This window comes from Dromaius novaehollandiae, chromosome 7 (assembly GCF_036370855.1).
Source record: "Dromaius novaehollandiae isolate bDroNov1 chromosome 7, bDroNov1.hap1, whole genome shotgun sequence".
NCBI classification, from domain to species: domain Eukaryota; kingdom Metazoa; phylum Chordata; class Aves; order Casuariiformes; family Dromaiidae; genus Dromaius; species Dromaius novaehollandiae.
In genome coordinates, this window is record NC_088104.1 from 22,259,825 (window position 1) to 22,275,124 (window position 15,300).

At 41.4% G+C, this 15,300-nt stretch overlaps 1 protein-coding gene across 11 annotated transcripts in view; it reads left to right on the forward strand.

The window, feature by feature from the left end:
- The first annotated feature begins 12,556 nt into the window (after positions 1 to 12,556).
- B3GALT1 (beta-1,3-galactosyltransferase 1) overlaps positions 12,557 to 15,300 on the forward strand; it is a 206,224-nt gene continuing 203,480 nt past the window's right edge. For all 11 annotated transcript variants that reach the window (XR_010389971.1, XR_010389975.1, XR_010389972.1 and 8 more), the window contains exon 1: positions 12,557 to 12,749. The gene's annotated coding sequence lies outside the window, so the exon portion shown is untranslated. The remainder of the gene's footprint in view (positions 12,750 to 15,300) is intronic.

Genomic DNA, 15,300 nt, shown 5'->3' on the forward strand with positions numbered 1-15,300 from the left:
GTTACCAGAAGTACAATTAGCTTTCACAGAAGGCACTCAGATACCACTGTGTTAAATAATCTTCTGTAGGCTAATGCCTTTTTACATCACAGTGAAGTGAACCTGTTGACAGGTACATACGAACAACAGAACAAGAGAAATCCTTACTCTGTTCAATTTAATGACAGAAATCTTACTGGCTTCCCACTTACTTTACTCAGTTTGTTTTCATGCACAGTCACTCACTACAGTCATTAAAGTTTGTTTGAGAAAATTTTCACCAAAAAAAAATTAGCATTTAGCTAGACATTTTAAAATCATTTTGGCAAGATTTCGTTTGATTTCTCTTTCTCTCACAATTCAGTTATAATTATGATAAATTATAAAAGCCCAGAAGATTTGTAAATGGAACTAAATGACTTTTCTTTCTTCAGGTTACTAAGGTAACTAAAAATGATATCAACAAAAAATTGCTGCTAAAACAACAAAACACTTCTTAGAAAATACAAACCTTAACAAAATGAATGAAATTTGTCTAAAATATTTAGAGTTCCAAATGGACTAATCTTTCAAATCTCCACCTTTCCCCACTATCATTTATTAGGTATAAGGTCAGTTTTGACTATATTAGTTAGGAATAAAGAATGATTTCTTGAGGGTGAAGTGGTATATGTACATGCAGATGCACATACATAGGTGTGATCATGTGAAAGTTAATTGTTCAAGTAAAAAGCTAATAAAGTTGCAACCTTTGTACTATAGTCTTGTGCCAATTTTCATTCTCTGGCATCAATCTGATCAAATTAAACTTGTATGCTACTATTTAGAGGAGTGACCGACATCAGTTATAATAAAAACGCATTTATTTACACTAAAAAATTAATACCTCTATTAGAAAATAACCTTATGAAATACCAAACTTCCTGCTTCTGCTAAACAAAATAAGGACAACACCAAAAATATTTCAAAGAAAAAGTAAGTTTGCTATGGCCAGCAAGAGATTCAAATAAAGGATTTAATGAAATAGCATAGGGAAATATTTATTCAGAGGGAACAATGCATCGAGTCAACATACAGAAATGACATACCACATGGGGCTAACCTCCGTGGCTATTCTGTGATCAGGATTCTGCTTGGCATGGAACACAGACATGCAGAGCCTTCCTCAAGTAGATTCATTAGCTTTGCACCATCTTCTCTCAGTGGCTAGACTTCATCTTGTCTCTAGTAGTGAGGATGGATATTAAGTAAAAAATTAAATGATACCATGTGATTATTTCTTTGAAACACAAGCCAAGTTTATATATATAGCAGCTGAAAGTGAGATTGGGATAAAAGTTGTAGTTAGAAGGAAACAGCCTTACAGATTTTCTTTAAATTAAATGCTAAATGAATACTAGCTCCTTAGCTGGCAAAAAGCCTCATAGCCTCATGCATTTCAGGGAGACCACAGAGATTTACAGCAGCTAAGGAGCTGGTCTTGATGGCTTTAAAAGGAATAGTATCCATAAATGCTGCACATTTTGTGAGCGGAAGTTGTCATTTTAAGTTTTAATATCTCTAAGTTAAGGCTTTCCTTTAGGCTTTCTAAGTTTAAGCATCTAAGTTAAAGTAATGAGTCACCAGTTTGTAAAAGTCCCACTCTGTGAGAAGAGGTTTGATGGATCTTGAGAGGGATCGTGGTACTGAAACCCCCATAATCCCAGGAAGATAAGATCCTCTAACCAGTACTAGGCTTCATCCCTTACCTCTTTGGCAGGATATCCAGCAGCACCTAGGAACAGGACCTTCCAGTCAGGGATGGCAGAGCAGATCCATTTCCAGGACAACTGCAGCCAAGCGCTGTAGTAAATAATAGCAATATTATTACTATTGGAATTATTTTTTGTAATTGCAACATGATAGCAAAACAGCACTGACAAGTAGCAGTAAATTAAACTTCACCACATCCTTACTTAGTAGAGATTTGGAATCTCACAGGTCTATTTTCACTAGGTATTACCAGATAGTGAAGATATTCTACTGCTTTTAGAACACAGCAGGGTTCATGTATTCTTCTATACTGAAAAGCACCAATTAGAGAGATTAAACAGCCTGATTTAATGTCTTTTTAAGGAGCTTCTGCATTGTTGGATCAGTCCTGGACTTTATGGGACTTCTAAATTTGCAGTCCCTTTGCAGCTTCATTAACATAATTGGCATGAAGGCTTGAATAGAGCTACTCAAATTGTTTTCATAGATGTAGTCTATCAGCTGATCCCTTTGAAGTCTTACTAGAGTCAGGGGCATCCTCAAAACTAGAGAGAGAGACCTAAATAACACTCTTACTATTCTGCTTAAGTGGACTACAGGGTGAAGGGCCTGCTGAAGGCAAATGCTTGATTACTGCAAAAAGTATACTTACCTTGTCTGTTTTCTGCTAAGCATTTATCTCCTTTATACATATTAATAGGCACACCTATTTTAGTATCTTAAAAGACACTGCGCTCAGCATGGACATCAAAAATATATGCTAAGGATCTGCCTTATTCTAACACAAAGCAGCATTTGTTGGAATCTCTCCCCCATAAATAACTATAGTGCAGCCCTTATTTTCAAAGTGCAGGATAATTATCAGAATTACCTGTGTAAGATTTGGGTCACTTGAGTCAAGTATGCCTCCTACTGTTAAGTATAATTGCAAAAACGTTTAACCACCCTGGGTTCACTCATAACAAACAGAAAAACACAAAGTCAAAAAGGGACAAACCTTTGTCTCTTTTCACGATTTAACACATCCATTAAGAACTACCTAAGTTAAATTCCTTGAGTGAACTTTATTGACTTCCACAAGCCACATTGCACCTTGTATTTGGATTTCATTTGATGATTTTGACATGAAAAGCATTTTAAAATGTTTTAAAGAGAGGATGTGTGTTGAAATGGGATTAGAACATAATCAGAATGACCTTGATTTTAGACTTTCTGAAACATTAAATGACAACTTAATAATGATAGATCTGAGTTTTCAATATAGTCCTTAAACAACAACAGAGGCAGCTGTATACCGCTTCAGGGAGGGAGGTGAAAAATTCAAAGACTTACCTCTCTGTGGGCCCATCTGCTATACCCTGAGGGGAAGAAATGCACTGGAAACCCCTCTCAATACTTCCCTGCATGAGAGGGTAGAGTGTGGTAGAGAGACAGTAGCAGAGAGTAAAGTCTTCAAATGTATTATGAATGTGCTTTTCATTAACTGGGTACATTACAATTTTATTAAAAACAGATATGAAAAATCTACTACACATCTGCAGCAGGTGATTTTCAAAAGTTCATAATCTGGTCAAATAAAAGATATTTCTCCTAGAAAAACCTCAAAGGGACATCTACTTGATGAGAGCTAATTTCAGAAACACTTTACCTTTTGGCTCTTGACACTCTAACCATCGTTATCTGTAGCCACTAAAAATTGCTTTTAGACTGATGTAATGATACACATGACCCATGCTGACAGAGACTAATGTTCAATCAGAACAGGTACCTACAAAAGGGGCCATTCTTGCCCTACAGAAACTGCATATTCCAAACTGGGAAGAAGGCTGTTTTTCCAGTCAACCTGACTCTAAAGTATTAACTAAGCATTTTATTCCATGATGAAGGAAAATCACCTGTTAGCAAAATGTAAAGATAACTTTTCAGGTAAAAAGTTATGGGTGAATGAAGCTATAGCTGTACATGAGGGGATGGAAACTGCGCAGAAAGTATTTAAATATACAGTTTGGTAGATTCGATTAGATTATGTCATCTTAATTGTAATACTACTGCATGTATTAAAATAATAAATGAATAACTGTAAGTAATAGCCTCTTACATCTTAGAATATGCTTTCAGCTCCTCTCTCTGATCATAGTTAACAGCTCTATATGTCGTATTACACAAAAAGCAAGAAATAGAAAGCTATGAATTCAGTACATACAGCTGGATACAAAAGATTTATCTGCAGTTCAATCTTATGAGGTTTTGTACAGCTAGAGGGGAAGTAGCATGTATACACTGTCATATACTGAGTGCTTGGAATCCTTTTCCTTTATTGTCCTCTGTAAACTGCTGTTCTAATTTGTTGGGATGGTACTCTTGTATTGAAGGCTACAAATTGAGTCCTGGTGACTTTGGTTGGGGAAATCATTTTGCCAAAGTGGACACTGGCTTTTATGTGCCTGGAGAGAAGGTAATGAAAAGTAGCTTTAACAGGCTCAGGCCGCTATCCAGGCTGTCAGCATGCCATAAAACAGAAACAGCATGGACTCAGCTTCTGGGGCCAGGATGTAAAGCCTAAAGCTTTTTCTTCAAAAGAAAGTATTATGACAACAACCAGGAATACCTTTGTATGTGCTTGGAGGCATCACGGTATGAATATCTGGCAAATCATATATGGCAAACTATATTCGAAAATACTAATGTTATAAAATAACACACTACGAAGTGCACTGGTACTGAAAACTTTTGTTAGAAAAAGTGTATGTGCACTGTAGACAGCAAGACAGCAAAATGGGGAAAAACTGAACAGGAACAATTTACTTCATTTGTGAAAGCCTCTATACGAAAATCCAGCTCTACAAAATTCTACTGAATGGCTTCCAACAAATTCAGTAAGGATGGGATTAAGCCTTCGGACACTTCTGTTCTGTGATGACATTTCAACACTACTGCAGCACTCCAGAAAATAAACCATTTTCTTTAATCAGCTACAAATTTCATCAACACATCCAACAGAGAGAGGTGACACAGCAATAAAGAGTATTATGCTTCTGTGCTCTGGCTACTTCCATCTGATGAAGTAAATCATTGTGGTTAAGTGTTGTGGAGAGAAGATGAAAGCAGCCATGAGAATAATCTCTATTTGCCAGTCCCTCACCATTTCCAGAACTGAGGGGAATCATACATTCCCTTTATACTGTCACTCTCAGGTTCTGCACCACGTCTATCCAAAGTGAAAGACAATCCACACTGTCTCCCAAATACCTAAGATAAATTATGCATAAATCAAAACAAATTATTTAAGTGCATATGGCTGCCCTAATAAAAATACATGTATTTTTAACTTCTGCAGTCACCACTGTAAAGACTAACCTCAGGTGGTTTCTGTCTTTCACCTTCTTCGGGAACATTTCCCGTGGTTACTGCAGGTCTGTCTAGCAAATGCTTGTATCATACTATGGAACAGCTGTTTCACTGGTGGTGGTGTTCAGCGTCATCAAGCTATCACTGTGTCTTGACAGAGGACATTCAGTAACATGGAACCTGGTAGGCATTTGTTTGCAGCTGAAGTTTAGGCACTCACATTGCCCCTGAATAAGACACTAACTAGTATCAGTCTGGATCTGTTCCATCTGGAAACTCAAAACCAGGGAATCTCCTTGCTGTCGCTAAGAGTATTTAGCTTGTACAATATCCCGTGTAGAATGCTGGACTATAAAGGCTATCTGAAATGATAAACAACTTGCATGTAAATTGAAGAAACCTTCATTCAGTGCCAGAGTGGAATTAGCAAGATCCTCTCCAATAGTTTTAAACTTATATTCAGTGGGAACTTACGATTTTTTTTTCTTATGAAGCCTTTGCTACACAAAAGAAGGTGGCTAATGGATAAAGCTCTAAACCTCCCGTAACTTTACTGACCTTGTTTCTCTTCTGCGTGTTTGTATTACTGTATTTACTGTTACTGGTTCATTATTATGTGATCATAATTTAAAAAGAATGAATCATAATTCACAGGGACATGAAATAAGGTCAAACAGCCTTAATTTTAGCATTTGCTAACTTCTGAGTGCTTGATTTTGCAGCTTTAATGTTCATTCAATACATCCGCTGAAAACATACTTACATTTATGCCAAATACAATTACAATGGTTGACTGCTGAGAAATTCTGGATACCTGGATTCACTTGAAAGTTTTGAAAACTTTTTGAAGTCCAGCACCAAAATATGTTTTACTGACTGCCAGACTTTATACCATTAGGAATGATTCCTTCCAATGGGTTTAGAACATGATTCCAGTGTCAGAAGGACCAAAAATACTAGAATTTTCAAAACATACCTAGAATTATTCTTACCTAACATACATGAAATGCTATTGTGTAGCAAAAAAAGCACCAATATTTGTCTGGGGCAACTTCCATGAATGACACGCTCCTACTCTGAGTAATACTACCTTGCTAACCCATAATGCTAAAATCTGTGTGTTATTCTATCCCACACAGTCATGTATTTGTCTTAATTCTAGGAAAAGGTAATGCCATTCTAGTAATGGCCTTGCACACTTTCCATTTAAAAAAGGTGTTTTCAACTGCTTATAATTTTATCTAATGCTATCTATTTGGATGGAAGCCTTCCCCATGTAGAAAATCAGAGTGATTTCATTTTAAAGCTTTTATCAAAAAGGCTTCCTCCATTTCCACAAAGAACATCTAGTAAGAGTACAGCATTCTGCTTATGTCAAAATATATTTTCAGCTGTTTTATTGAGAATAAACTTAAATCAACCTAGTGCCTCAATTTTGATATGGTTCTATTTTGTCTACATTTGCAATTATTTTTCAGTTTCTCTATCTCACTTTTTTGCAGTATAGACCATGCTTTGGTGATAAAAAGCAAGGAGAATGTTTTTAGCAGGACTTAATTCTGAAGTGCAACAGCAGCTGGAAGATATGTAAGGGATTATAATAAATAAGGTCTAAGGCCATATTTTTAATAATTCAGTAAAACATTAAATAATTGCACAAGCATCAGGAAACATCCATTCTGTGCTCTGGTAAGTTAAGAGTCCTATGAAAAACAGTACTGCAATCAAATAATTAAAGAATATATAAGCTAGCTTGACTTCAAGCTTTCTGACTTTCAAACTTAATGTTCTTTTAATGTGTGTAATATATGAATATCATATGTCTGTACGTGTATAAATAGATAGATACTCATGTATATATAAATAGAACCACAAGCAATCAGCAAATTACTGTAACACCAGTTGTGTATATATAGAACTAGCAAGCTCAGTACCACTGAATTGCTTCATAATTTGGTGGCTTCACTTTTTTTCTTTTCATTCCTTCTATCCATCCACTTCATTTTTTATTTTATCATTTCTCTATTTGTACTGGAGTCTCAGCTCTTTGGAGTTGATACTACATGTAACTTTTTCTTCCAGACCATGAGCAAAAACAAATGATCAAATACTCCTAATGCAGTTCTCCTATCTTTACTTTCATTAAATTCTAGCAGCAATGTCCTCAGCCCCTTCCCAGTCAGACATCCTTACCTACAAGGATGCCACTACAGAAACGTGCGAATAATTTTTCTTATGATGTTATTCAGTATAAATAAGGGCAACAGAACCAGGCCTGTGTGTCAATCATGAAATAAAAACAGTGAAGACAATTCCAACACTTTGCAGTGCTAGTCCCAGAGGATGTGAATCCTGACTTCTGGTAGATATATCCTTGGAGAAAATGGAATTTAATGTCAAGTCACAACCCTCTACTGGTCACATCCCCTTGCTGGAAAGCAAATCAGGTGATATCTCTATTAGAACCAAGCGCTCTGATTTATGAATAGCAATTGCCAGATTATCCTGAGAGCCTTAAAAACAAAATTGCATGCAAAATTATAAAATAAGTGAAAACATTAATCATGATTAAACAGAACCACATTGATTTTTGCCATCTGGATTCAGCCACCAACTGTGATCTGAAGGCTCTTCTCTCTTGGTTAATCTAGTTCAGAGCTGGATTAATTTCTTTGTAATTAATTTCTTATGGAATTGTGTAAATGTTTGTCAAAACAGATGATCCACCACAAAATGAAATATGGCGTGAAGGACAATAAAATCTCTACTACATTAAAAACAAAGATAAAAAAAATCCTTAAATTGACTGGACCAATACAGAAAAAAAAAAAGTTCATTCTATTTTCCGGTCACACTCATGCTAAGAACTGCTTGGATCAGAAAACATGCTCAAATATCCATCCCTTAATCAACACAAAAGGCCTATCTTATATCACACTTCAAGGCAGTCACAAAGAGATACATATTTATGGAGTCTTTAAATGCTTCTAAGTATATCCATTATGATGTTCTTAGTGACATTGCTATGAAGGACACTATATAAATGGAAGCAGTGCTTGCAACTGTTCACTTCAGATAAACAAACATCCTGACGTCCATCAGTCCATCACCAAGCACACAGAAAAAGTTGCCTTGCTTTGTTCATGAGGAGACTGGTTCTCTTCAGATGACATAACACATAGATAAATCTTAAAATAATAGAAGGAAGTATGTCTTCACGTAGTGCGAAATCATACTGCAGAATGCACTTCCAGAAGACATGATGTGAGCAAACTCTTTGGGGCAAGGACCTTCTTTTCTTATTTGCCTATACAGCACCTAGCACATAACTGTGTGATTTGTATCACTCGTGTATACATCCACATAATGAGCAAATGGGTTACAAAATGGGGCTGAATAACACTGTGGCAAATCATAATGCATTTAAAAATAGTTAATGAAATATACCTCATACAGATCCACACAGGCAGTGCTGCATCTATGTATGAGTTAAATACTCTATTCCTACCAAAAAGGGAGAAGGGAAATATTTATCTTTAAAGCATTGCTTTACAGTTTGATCTAAAAGATCTGCTCTTACATTATGCTTCCTGGAAGGGTTCACTGAATATATTGTTTGCCTCCTAATACTTAGTGCCAATACTCAGAGGACAGGACATAGCAAGGCTAGAGAAAGTAAGGATTTTTTTTTTTTTAATTTCAGTTTTAATATAGTGCAGACTTATAAAATAACACTATCAACCTAACCAGGTTTAAGCAGAGCACTGGTCTGCCACTTCTTACAATTAAAAAAAGGATTTTCGTGATGTGTGGATCACCGAAAAACTAACTAGGCAGGGGATATCCACAATATTTCAGAAGTCGGTGTTTTTGTCTAAAATAAGTCAACCTAGCGGCATCCAGGAAAGTTTATTTTCTTGTATTTCCTCTGGAAGTCAAACAAATATAGCAGGCATTCTTTAAAAGCTGATCTAGGATAGACTCACCTACTTAGTGCCCATACAGTTATGTCCCAGTAGTCAAAAATGTGACTGAAAAGTCATATCACAATCAGAACCCCATCATTACCCATTGGTAATGATGCAATTTATGTAGGTTTATAGGTAGACACCACATCAAAATGGGGGGGGGGGGGGGGGGGACGGGGGACCGAGAGACAAAGGACTCAGATGAATAAGAAGACAAGAGGCTATATGAAGAGTGGGAAATTCCAAAGATTTGATTTATAGTATAATCACTCTCCAGTTGGATGCATAGTTAATATCAAAAGATAGTACTAATGCTTCACTCACATGCTACCTGCATTACCAAAATACCAATTCTCTGTAAGGTGGTTCCCTAAAAACAAGAAATTTCTTACATATGAAAACATATGTTAAAAAAAGTAAAATGCCTGCATGAAACCATGAATGTAACTATTGGAAAAAATCTTTTAATTAGGAGCCCAAACAGTTTTAACTGAGGAACCTCCTAGGGCCAAAAAAAATTTCTGGATGAAGACGGAGTAATGTCTCAAAGCATATAAATTAGTAATAAGAAGCAGAACCTCTCCTAAAACCTGAGGATAAAGACCAAAGGATATAAGTCAACTGTTTTTCTTTTGTGTATCTCAGTCTCAGAACAGTTCCTACTGTACGCTGAAATCTCAAATACCAGCACTTAGACCACAGTTCACACCTAACTGGCAGTCTTAACGAGGACAAAGATTTAGTAAGTGTGATTCCTGACTTACTCCATCACCCCTGGAGGTTTGTTGATCCAGGACGGAAAGCACTTGTGCTGACAGAGCTGTATGGGATGATATTACTTGGGCTGTTTGTGCTCTGAGTAAGAGTAGTTCAGCTCCTCCATGCCCGGTTAGCACCATTCAAGAGTACTGCATTGTTTTCAGGAAGAACTGTCAAACTCTTCTTTCTTTGGGGACTGATGGCTAAATTACAGTTTTGTGGACTGAGCAATTTTATTGTGATACAAATTCCAGTTTAGCAAGGTACTAAGCGCTCTGTTAAATTTTTGAAAATATAAGTGTACTGTAAAGCACTTTTAACAAATAGGCCCATATTTTAGGTGTGCTGTTTTCCGATTCTCGTATCTCCTCTGCTTTTAATTATTTGATGCTTTCGTACTTCTAACAACAAATCTCCCACTGGGAAGTTTCAGTCTCCTAAAACCTGTTAGGCGATACATTGTCTTTGTATTTTGCACAAGTTCTGTCCAGTGATCTTCAACACTTCTGAAAAATGGGTTAGATATATTACTGATTTTTTGCAGTTAACCTGCAGGCTTTTCCTGACAAGTAACCATTTAGCTACCTTACACATGCAGCTACATATACGCTTGGAAGAGCTGCTCTTGAACTATAGAAGCTATTCTTACAACAAAAATACGGTTCAGACAGGATTTGTCGAGTTTAATTATATTTTTAGATAAAGTTTTAAATATTAAAATCAATGAAAATGTATTTCTTAGTTACTAAGACTTATAAGGATTATTTTTCATTATTTCCCCTGGCTTTGAAGAAGTCATAACTGGGAAACGTTTTCGTCAGTGTTGCGGTATTTGTAAAATTGTAAACACTAAATAAAGTATGTCTTTTTTTCCAAGATCTGATATGGCTCTCTGACATCAAAATCTTTTCTAAAAAAAATAACTCCCACTTTAACAAAGAGAAAAATCATACTGTCTTGAGAGTTATAAATAAATATTTTTAACACTGTGCATTCTCAAGTCTTGAGGTGACTCCTGAACTAATAAAAACAATCTTGTCAAAAGAAAGACATCTCTGAGCTATTGCACAGAATGTCTAAACCCATAAGCATTTAAAAGAGCTCTCATATTTCTCTCCAAACAAAAGTGAGTGAATGCAGCATTCAAACTCAACGCAGTAAACGTACGATTGCCACCCAAAAAAGGAAAACAGTTGAAAACTGGGAGGGAATGAAACCTACTGCTGTAGTGGATCAGTCTCACCAGAATAAAATTTGCATTTAAAGGTTGCTATGAAAGGAAACAACCTGAAAGTCATGCCCTTTAACAGCAGCAGCAGTTCTGAACTCAGCACAGATGAGGGTACCAGCATCTGGTACAACTGAACAAGGAATTCTGACTGTAAATAGTATCCAATCCTAACATTAAATTTGTTCAAGAAAAGATAACAAACAAAGATAACAAACATTTGCTTATCGCCAGATTCACTAGAGAGGTTAGTTCATTTGGAAACAGTCTAAAAAGCGCTACACTACATCACTGTATCAGAGTCCTAAATATCTCATTCTGCATAGAATAACTGCTTGCTACTGCTATCTGTGTAAGACTATGGTTGTACCACATAAACAAAAGTAAAATAAATTAGCCAGAGACACCTGGTCCATTAGAGAATATGGTGTCACAGCTACACCAAGCAAACAAAAGTCAAGAAAAGTTCAGACAGAGCAAGCCTGACAAGCCTGAGTCCTGAGGCCTTCCGAACTCAGTACAAAGCTCACGGCCTATTACTAGCAACGGCAGTACCGTACTGCAGGGCTACGCGGTGACACCGTCAGACGCCTAACTACCTGAGCCAGCGCTTGCTGTTAACTGCAATACTCTCCAGCTCTTTACGGCCGCCGCCTTCTGCGAGAGCAATGAGCCACCGGGCCGTTTGCGTTTACTTTGGACTGGCACCGGCGAGGGGCTCTGCGTAGAGCGCCAAGGGCCTCCGAAACACCGGGTGGCGGCGGCCGCTGCGGGGCTGAGCGCGGCGGCTCCGCTCAGGCACCGCGGGGCGGCGCGCGGCGGTGGCGGGGGGCGAACACGCAGGGCCCGCGCGCGCCCTCCTCGCGCCGCGGCGGCCGTTGCAGCCGTTAACGAAGCCGGTTGCTGCCTGCAACGGCGCCGCACCTCGGGAAAGGACGCGGCGGTGCCCCCTGCCGCCTGCGGGGCTTCGGGCGGGCGCGTTTTCAGCCCGAACAGATGCCACAGAAAAAATACATCCCCCCGCACTGTCTTTTTTTTTTTTTTTTTTTTTTACAATTGAGATGCTGCGCTTTAGACAAAGCGTCTCGCCGTGAAGTTTGATGCTACTGCGAACAAAACAAACGACGACGCACGTTTCCCCACCTGAAACAGCGTCCCTCAGCCCCTCTCCAGCTTTCCAGAGCGGCTGAGGAAGGGCGAGAGAAACCGGCCCCACCGCACCCGTTACCAGCAGCGACCACTGGGGCTAGGGCGAGTCCCGGCGAGACCGCGAGACCAAGTGCCCAGCTCCGGCTGGCCTGGCCTGGCCTAGCCTGGCCCGGCCCTGCCTCGCCGCAGGGCCCCCACGGCCCCCACCGCGGGGCCGACGGGCGCACCCCAGCACCTCTCACCGCGGCGACCCCCGCCGCCTGCCGCGGCTCCCCCCTCCCGGAAACGGCGCTGGAGCAGGGGCGAGCTCCAATTGGCCCCGGCCCATCTCACCTTCCCGCCTCCTCGGAGCTGCGCGGGCGACGATAGGCTGCCGGCGGTTGCCAGTCAAGAGAGGGCGAGTCCCACCGGCGGCGGGGCTGCGCTCCCGTGAGGCGGGCGCTGCTGCCGGGCGTCGCGGCGGCTGGTGCGGCTGCGGGCGGAGCAGTGATGCCGGCTGCGGGGAGGCGAGCGGCAGCGGCAGCCCGGCGCGGACCTGCGTGCGGCCAGGCAGGCGAGGGCGGCCGGTAAGGTCCGGCCGCGGGGGGAGGCGGATGGCTGCCTCCGGGCGCGTCTCTAGCGGCTGTGCCGGCGGGACCGGCGCGGCGGGCGGGCGGGATGCTGCGGGCGGCCGGGGCGGGCGGGGGTGGCCGGCGGCGCGGTGCCCGCCGCCCCTTGCCGTGCCCTTCGGCGGGAGCGCGGCGCGGCTGCGCCCCGTCCCGGCCCGCGGGCGGGAGCGCGGCGCGGCGGGAACTTCGGTGCCGCCGCCGGGGCGGGGGGCGCCCAGGTGCCGTGGTGGGGGCGGGGGCGCCCGGCCTGAGAGCCGGGTCTGGCGGGGGTGGCGCGGCGCCGGCTCTGCCCGTCCCCTTCTGTCGCCTCGGGGGGGTTCGGGGCGGCGGGGCCCGCGGCGCCGGCGCGGGGCGGCGGGGCACGGCCGGCTGCGGCCCCCCGCGGCTCGGGCGCGTCCTGGCGGGCGCCCTCGCTCTGCCGCGCGCGTGGGGGCGGCGGCGCCGCGGCCGGGGGCGGCGCGGCCGGTCCCGGTCCCGGCGCCCGCGGCGCTGCCCAGCCTGGCCGCCCCGCCGCGAGGGGGCCGGGGCTGGGGGCGGCCCCGCGGCGGTGTGTGGGGCGCGGCGGTGCCCCGGCGGCGGCCGCGTCCCGCGTGGGAAGGGCGCGGGGCTGGCGGGCGCCCTCCGCCCGCCCGCCGGGGACCGCGCCGGGGCCCTCGGGGGCTCCTGGCGCCCGGGCAGAGTTAGGGAAGGGGGCGGTTGGTTACGGCTCTGCGCTTTGTCTTGAAGAAGTTAAAACACTAAGTTCAAAGAAAAGTTATTATGGAGCAAGTGCAACGTTGACGGCTGAAATATGGCTAGTGGCTATTAATCCGGAGGACTCCCAAAGATGCAATCCCATTTACCTGCGGGCAGCCTCTTCCACTGGTCATCTACCTGCTTCACTTTTTGTCACTGCAGATGGAACTGGAGGGCTTTAGGGTATTGTCACATTCTGTTAATTTAGGGAAAAAAATGGCCTTTAATGCTCTTTATAGACATTAATGTAAGCGTTCAAAATCTTGATCATATCTCAAGCATTTGTTAGGATATGGGCAGACTTTGTAATGATGGACCTGATCCTGCAATCGTGGAAATTAAGAGGAGTTTTGACATTGATTCAGTAGGAAGCAGGCTAGAGCATCCAAAATTAACAACTGAAGAGATAACGGCTGTTATTTCTTGATTATCTTGCACGTGGTGGGTTGGGCTCTTTAAACATTAAGAAACTGTTTAATGTGGTCTGCAGGAAAAATCAAAATAATTGCATTTTAAGGGTTTTTTTTGTTTTTCTTCCTTCCTCCGAGCTGTAATCTGGTTTCCCTACTTTCTAGGAGTGTATTGATTTGGTTCTGTCTTTCTCGGTTCAGAGAATCCTGATACGTTATTTTAGTTATAAAAATGTTTTTAATCATATGATGCTTTCAGAATTTTTCAAAATCATGTGATAGGTGGTATACATGAATAGCCAGTGTAAACTCTATTATCACAAATGTATGCTTTGCTTTGGAAAGCTGAAGTCCAGTTTTATGGCTGAGTAGAAAGATACTAGTAAGCATAAAAGATCCAAGGTGTAGAATTTATAGCTGACAAAAGGTAATATTATTCTCTCCCTGAATGCTTATCCCAAAATATCCTTATTTACAGAACATGAATGGCTAATGAAATTTTGTGTTTTTGTATATCACTCATTCTAGATAGGTCCAGCAAAATGTGGTCATACTGGCAAACCAGTTTTTCAAAACGTATAGTTACTGAAGTCAATGTCTTTAGGGTATTTTAGGATAACTTAGGTGTCTAGGACAGAGAGAAATCCTGATTCAAGTATGTTGCACACAGCCATGACGCAATGTCTGAGATGCTCGGTTGTGTCAGTCTGCCTCACACCTCACTTATGTTTTCCTTAAATGCTTTTGTAGGAGAAAGAGACTCAAATTTTGTGGCGGTTTTGTGGCAGGTACAAATAGATCCTTTTTTTTGCCAAGACTACAGGCTGAAAATACCAAACTGTTTTTTTCCCTTGTGAGTAAAACCAGATTTTAATCTAGACATTCAGTTTATAAACGTGTAATCTGCAGAATCTTCTTCACATGAGTAGTCTTTATTCGTGGTACTCGTTTCACTGGGATTGTTCTCAGGAGGATATGCTTGCAAGACTTTGTATGCCTCTGAACTCGCTCCTTCACCTGTCTTTTTTTTTCCCCCTACATCTTTTTTCCTCATAGTTCACAGGAAACATTTTCCAAAAGATCAAAATATTTCAGTCCAATTCTGTTTCTTCAGAAAGGTGCCAAATTCAATGGCAATTCGTCCTGTCCTTTGCCTGTTAATAAGTAATGACATATTTTTGGAGCAGGGATAATCCTATCACTAGAAGTGAATAACACTATTAATTATTTACTTGTTCAAAAATATTAATCAGATATGGATTTACTAATGCTCATATAATTCTCATTATATAATGTTCATATCCAGCTAAAACTGGAGAATAGTCAAGCTTCAAAACTGTTAGCTTGCTTTTTGCTTTCTGTAG